This window comes from Rhinopithecus bieti, unplaced genomic scaffold (assembly GCF_001698545.2).
Source record: "Rhinopithecus bieti isolate Rb0 unplaced genomic scaffold, ASM169854v2 scaffold_29084, whole genome shotgun sequence".
Taxonomy (NCBI): domain Eukaryota; kingdom Metazoa; phylum Chordata; class Mammalia; order Primates; family Cercopithecidae; genus Rhinopithecus; species Rhinopithecus bieti.
In genome coordinates this window covers 4,194-11,279 of record NW_016812638.1, presented here as the reverse complement: position 1 = coordinate 11,279, position 7,086 = coordinate 4,194, and the positions used below count along the sequence as shown (strand labels likewise).

Sequence of the window (7,086 nt, the reverse complement as noted above, 5' to 3'; positions counted from 1 at the left end):
TTCAGTGAATCTTCAGAGGTCATAGGAGACATTTTCCTTTTAGCCCCTTCAGAACTCACAAAATTTTATAGCAAAATAATAATAATAATATAATTAAAGAATGGGCAAAGGACCTGAACAGACTTTTCCAAAGAAGGCATAAAATGGCCAATAGCTATAAGAAAAGATGCTCAACCTTATTAATCATCAGATAAATGTGAATCAAAAGCACAATTACATATCATCTCATACCTGTTAGGAAGGATATTACCAAAAGGCAAGAGATAACAAGGGTTTTCAAGGGTGTGGAGAAGAGGGAACTGTTGCACACTCTTGATGAGAATCTAAATTGGTATCGCTACTATAGAAAACAGTATGGAGGTTCCTCAAAAACTTAAAAATATAACTACCTTAAGATCCAAAAATTCCTCTTCTGTGTATATACTCAAAAGTTGTCTGTGCTCCCATGATGAGCATTATTCACAATAGCCAAGATATGGGAACAACCTGAGTGTAGTGTGAGTGGGCAGTTGAACGGATAAATTGTGGTAGATATATAATGGAATATTAACCTTAAAATAAGAGATACTGCCATTTGTAACAACATGGATAAAGATGGAAGACACTTTGGCAAGTGAAACAAGACAGACACAAGAAGAAAAATACTGCATGATCTTGTATGTGGAATCTTTTTTGGAAAAAAAAAAAAAAGTCAAATACTTAGCTCAAGGAGGAAATGGGGATGTGTAGGTCAAAGGTACAACTTACAGTTATGTGGTTTAAATAAATAAGTCGGAGATCTAATGCACAGCAAGAGGACTGTAGTTAACAATATTGTATACTGAAATTTTACTAAGACTTTATTTTAGATGTTCTTATCACAAACAAAGGTAAATATGGATGGATGGTGATGGATACGTAAAATTGCTTACCTGTGGCAATTATTTCACTATGGATATGTACATCAAAACATCTTGCTGCTCACCTAAAATTAATACAATTAAAAGGGAAATATGCTCCTGACCGGGCAGGAGGAGAAAGCTAGGTGACCCGGAGCCAGCGTGGCTGGGTACCTAGCGTCTTCAAGGAACTGCCACGCGCTACCAGTCGGGGGCACGGGCTGGGCTCCCTCCGCGGGCCAGGGGCGCGGTAGGGGCGGGACCCGTGCGAGCCTCCGGCCCTGGGAGCAGAAGCCGAAACCACCGGGTGCTGGCCCTCCGTCCCTCCCTGTTCGGCACCACCTCCCGCAGCCTGGGGAGGGGCCGGGACGGAGCTAGCCTGGTCGCGTGGGGCGGAGCGGGCGCGGGGCCGGCGGCGAGGGTCCGGGGTGGAATCGACGTTGCTGCGGCTGCCGACGACCCCCACCCGGCCGGCTGCCTCCGCAGACCCACCTTGGCCACGCCGCAGGGGGCGCGCAGAGCCCCGAGGGAGCGAGTCCCAGCGCATGGGGTCTCGGCGGCTTTCCCCGTCGGGAGGTCGGGCTCCTGGCTCCCCGGACCCGCCTGGCGTCCTCGGGCGGCAGCGGCGCCCAGGAATGGCTTCGGTGGGCAGCGGCATGGAGGAGGTGCGCGTGTCGGTGCTGACCCCCTTGAAGCTGGTCGGGCTGGTGCGCATCTTCCTGACGCTGTATCTGGACCTGGGGGCGGTGCTGAGCCCGGCCTGGGTCACTGCTGACCACCAGTACTAACTGTCGTTGTGGGAGTCCTGCCGGAAACCCGCCAGCTTGGACATCTGGCACTGCCAGTCCACGCTCAGCAGCGGTGAGGGCCCAGCGCACCGCGACCCCTGCCTCCCGCCCCGGACTGCCTCGCGTCCCACTGCCAGGAGAGCCACCACCTGTCCCCACCTCTTCGCGTCCCCTGCCCTGGCCCGTCTCACCGTGTCCAGGCCCTTCTCGGATCCTGGGGCTCCAGCCACCTCCCTGGCGCCCGCCCCTCTTCCCTCCCCATCCCTGGCCGCCAAACCTAAAGCGACAGCCCACGCCCTCTCCCTCCCCCGTGGCCATTCCTCCTGTTCTGCAGTAACACGTAACGCTTATTTTGGGTATTTGTTATTATTTGAGGCAAGAACCATGTGGCTTGTAAAAAATGCGACGCCTTCCACACCCCGTTAAAAAAGAAGCAGGCAAAACCTCCCCAACTCCACCGAGATGCTGCGGGCGTTCTCTGTTCGGTCTTCCCCACTCTTTTTTCCCTCCTCTCTCGAGGACGAATTTGCCTAGGTTTACCTCTTAGTGTTCACATTTCTGCCTGTTCCACTCCACCTTATCTGGATTTCCACCAGTTAACTCAGATTGGGATTTTATTTCCTTAAACTTTTGGGAGATATGAAGAGTTGGGAGAGGGAGGGGCTTACTTTCTTTTGTGGTCTTTGGTTTTGAGTTGCCCTCCCATTTCCCCAATCCAAAGTACCTCTCCTCTCCAGTCAGACCTTTATTTATTTCTCCTTTGCAAGAGCTGCTCACAGATAGCCTGGGACTTTATAGCTTATTCGGCCAGTACTAAAAGCTGCAAATGGATCCCCACTGTGGGAGATCCCAGGACGGAGTTGTCCGACATTGGAGCTTGGAGTGGAAACAAAATGGTATAAAGACATTATTGGAATGATTGTTCAGTTTAAATAGGGATAGTTATTGTATAATTAGATAATATTGTATTAATGTTGAATTTCCTGATTTGCTCATTGATAGTGGTTAAATAAAATAATGTGTTTTCTGGCCAGGCGCGGTGGCTCACGCCTGTAATCCCAGCACTTTGGGAGGTGGAGGCAGGCAGATCACCTGAGGTCAGGAGTTCGGGGCCAGCCTGGCCAACATGGTGCAACCCCGTCTCTACTAAAAATACAAAAAAATAGCCGGGTGTGGTGGTGGGTGCCTGTAATCCCAGCTACTCAGGAGGCTGAGACTGGGAGAATCGCTTGAACCCAGGAGGCGAAGGTTGCAGTGAGCCAAGATCGCCATTGGCAACAGAGCCAGACTCTGTCTCAAACAAACAAACAAACAACAACAACAAATATATATATATATATGTTTTCCTTTTTTTAGTCAATATACACTGAAATATTTAGGGGTACAGGGTCACAACATCTGCAGCTTACTCTCAAATGGTAGAAAATATGTATATATGGTAGAGAGAAAAAATGATAAATGAGACAATGTTAAAAATTGATGAATATGGGTAAAGGACTTTTCTTGTACTATTTTTGTACTATTCTTGCAAATTTTCTGTAAGTTTTAAAGCATTTAAATTTGTAATTAAAAATATTTTTCCCAGGTATAAAGTACTTTTAGCACAATGAATTCGAAGTGCTTGCCTTTTCTATAAAGGAGAATGACAAAGTAGGATGAAAAGTTATTAAGTGTGTGAAAACCGTTAGATTATCTAAAATTTATATTTCTTGAAAACATACAGTGTGAAAAAACAGATTTTATGTCTTAAACATATGAACCATATTGAACTCTAAACATTCCATGATATTTGGTATAGATAGTGAACGCTTTCACAATAACATTTAGATGACATTTGCAAATAGTACTTTATTCTATTTAGAATATATAATAGCTCATGATTGGTCTAGGAAGGTGAATACCTTAAGACAAAGCCAGTTATGTTAAAACACACACATATATGCATGTTCAACCACACACTCAGAGAAAATTGTGTGAAGCCCTCCCTATTAGAGTGAGACACAAGATGTATTTGTCTTCTAGCACACGTGACATCACTTGTGTAGCGTCTAGTGTTATTTTTGTGCTGCCCAGGACTGGATCTTTATACAATGGCTACCTCTGGTAATGGAATTTCCAGCTGTGGAGCAGTTCTATGGAATTTTCACCCCCACCTTGTGCTTTCCTATCCATGCTCTCTTTGAATAGCATGTAGTCTAGAGTAAAGAATGGTGGGCCAGGCGCAGTGACTCACACCTGTAATCCCAACACTTTGGGAGGCCAAGGCAGGCTGACCACCTGAGGTCAGGAGTTCGGGACCAGCCTGACCAACATGGTGAAACCCTGTCTCTACTAAAAATACAAAAATTAGCCGGGCATGGTGGCAGGGGCCTGTAATCCCAGCTACTTGGGAGGCTGAGGCAAGAGAATCACTTGAACCCGGGAAGCGGAGGTTGCAGTGAGCCGAGATCGTGCCATCGCACTCCAGTCTGCAGGACAAGAGCGAGACTTCGTCTCAAAAAAAAAAAGAGTATTCTCTTAGAGTGGGAAGGGAAGTCCAGATATGTCTTTTCTTTTGCATGAGAAGTANGGAGGGGTTCACGCCCACAGGGACCACCCGGGCCTACCGCGTCTGGGCCTAACAATCTACTTTCTCATTCAAGTATACAGTAAAACCAACAAGACAGACAAATTTCTAGATAATAATCCTGAATTAGAGAAACACAGCTTGTTTAAAATGCCCATGCGCGTTTTATTAATAAAAACTAACAGTGCCAAGTTAAACAAGTCAAACAATTAAAGTCTCTTTATATTCCATAAAATATTACAGAAAAGTTTGTGTTTCAATAAAAAGACTTTCATTTTAGAACAGGGACCTAATAGCAACTGTGCAGTTAATGGGTTTTGTGAATAAATTTTAAAAGAGACTACTGCCTGTCCTTAAATTCCTTGTTCTTTTTATTAAAAAAAAAGAACTATTAAAAATGATTGACAAATTTTGAGTTAAAAATTGTTAAAATATCCTCTATATTTAATTTCAATTTTATAAAAGATTACAGGAAGATGCTTATGAAACAAATACATTTGTTTCAGTACATGTCTTTAAATGATAGACTGATAAGTATGTAAACAGCTATATAATAAAAGGTTTCCAAACGTTGCCTGTAAGAAATCAGGCAAATTTTACCATAAGCAATAAACCATTCCAAGCCTTCCAAACAGTCTCCATTGCCGCACCAGCATGGCAATAAGCTTTAACCAAGTGAAAACAAAGAAACAAAAGCACTTTGCAATTTGTTGCTGCAAAATAGGGAGAGAAAAGAGTGTATAAACTTGATGGAATCATGACAGTCAATATAATTTAAGGAAAAATAAAGTTAATAAGGTTGATGGTGTTTATTGTTTAAAAAGTCGAATTCTGCAGTTTGCTTGGGGCTCTGGACACCGTACCACTGAACAAATGGAAAACTCCACAGAGTCTCGCTATCTGCCAGTGGGGTCGCCGTGCAAACTCAGGGCAAATAAACGGCATCAGGTGCTCACCATCCACAACAGGAGGGCGTTTTATTTTCATGCATGTGGATGAAATACAATTTCTTCAGCAAACTCAGCAAAAACTGTTAAGGGGCAAAACTGAACTCTGCACTTAAAGAAAAATAGAAAATGAAAACACAAAATACTCAAAAGTAAATAAACACTCTGCATCAGCACACTGGTATCAAAACACATCCACAGCACGTCCTAATCCTACGGGAAACAATCCTTGCTTATCAAAGGTGCACATCTAAATTCAGTAGCTTACCAATGTCTTCTTGGGAGTAGGAAAAAAGGGAACAGAAAACCCACATTTAAAAAAAAAAAAAAAAAGTTTCTTTTCCCTAAATGTTTTCCTGAAGCTGAATTTGAAGTGGGGAGGACGTCAGTCGTCCTTGTCATTCTCATCGAAGTCATCATCCTCCTCCTCGTCCTCCCCGACGTAGGACACCGGGGTCTCCCCCCTGGAGCCGCTGTACTGAGACTCGTTGGAGCTTGTGGCCAGCACCCCATCTGCACCGTTGGTCAGGTCACTGGCAGAGAACCTTGTGCCTTTAGACGTGGAACCTGCCTCTGTGATGAACACGCCTCCAACAGTTCCCTGAGCCATTTCTGTCACATACGGCTCCAGTGCCTTTGGGACCAGACTTCTGGCCATTTTAAGGTCTTCAGCAGAGCGGCTCCCGGACTCCAGCCAGCAAGCCATGCCCATCCGCTTCAGCACTTCTATGTCACCGTGGATTTCAAACGTGTTGTCAAAATTAAACAGATACTCGAGTTTGTCGTTGGAGATGCTGCAGTCGATGACGGTCTTCTTGCTGGTGTTGACGATGATGAAGGGCAGATGGATGACGGAGTTGGGTGGTGGCGGCCGGCTGGCCTGCTGCTCCGTGTGCCAATTTCTCTGCACCAGGTTCTTGAAGGCAATTTGCTGTAGAATAAGTTCTTGAAGTTGAGACTGTTTCTGTTTTATTCTTTCAAGTCTCCTCTGTCTTTCCACCTCTAAGTTCTGACATTCCTGAGCCGAGTTGGTGGGCAGACCAATCCACTTAATCTCCTTCTTCTCCTTGGAGATGATGTTCATGGCCATCAGCACGTTTAAGGCATCATAGACGCGCCGTCTTATGTTCTTCTGGTCATAAGCTGACTCGTTTGGTAAGATGTGGTTGTTGGCAGCACTGAACTCTGCGACCAGCTCGTCCGCCACTTCGTTGTAAGAAGTGGTCCCTTTCCTCTGCACCTTCTCGCAGACCTTCATGGAGAAATGCCGCAGGCCCTTGCAATTCTCTCCCTTCCTGATGCGCTTCCCTGCAGACCGAGGTGAGGAGTCAGAAGGCTGGTTCTGAGAGGCAAAGTGAGTGCTGGGGGGGTGTGGGCTTCCTACCGCCAGGCTGTTTGACGCTGCAGGTCTCTGAGGCATACCAATCACCACTTGCTGGGCAATGCTGACATTGGACTGTCCAAAGGCTTTTGGCAAAAGCTGCTTCCCGAGCGGGTTGACTGTGGAGGGGTGAACGGCCACGAGGGACACCACGCCTTTCCCGGGACTAAGGTTCTGATCTATGAAGACCTTGAGTTCTCCGTTGGCTTCAATTAGACCGGCATCTTTTGCCATGTTACCAGATCCGGGAAATCAAGGCTACAAATGTTCACCTTCCCAGAGAAGAAAATGATTTTCTGGGCGCAGTCCCGGGGTCCCGGCGCAACGTGCAGGCTCGCGGCGTCCACCCCGGACACTGGCGGCGCCGGCCCGGCAGACCGGTAACTCTGACAGGTGGGCTTCCGGGGTCCTCGCCGCGCGCCTCTCACTAGGCCTCGGGCCGCCTCCGCGCTAGGCGCCTCCTGCGCGCGCCGGAACCAGGTCCCCGCGGGCCGCCGTGGGGCGGCCTCCCCTCCCCCGCCCTGCG

The 7,086-nt window shown here is 46.8% G+C and overlaps 1 pseudogene across 1 annotated transcript; it reads right to left on the bottom strand.

Annotated features, from left to right (window-relative positions):
• Positions 1–4,376: 4,376 nt before the first annotated feature.
• On the bottom strand, positions 4,377–7,080 carry LOC108545130 (transcription factor Dp-1 pseudogene; annotated as a pseudogene). Its single transcript, XR_001890052.1, has one exon. The product of XR_001890052.1 is annotated as a transcription factor Dp-1 pseudogene (transcript).
• Positions 7,081–7,086: the final 6 nt, after the last annotated feature.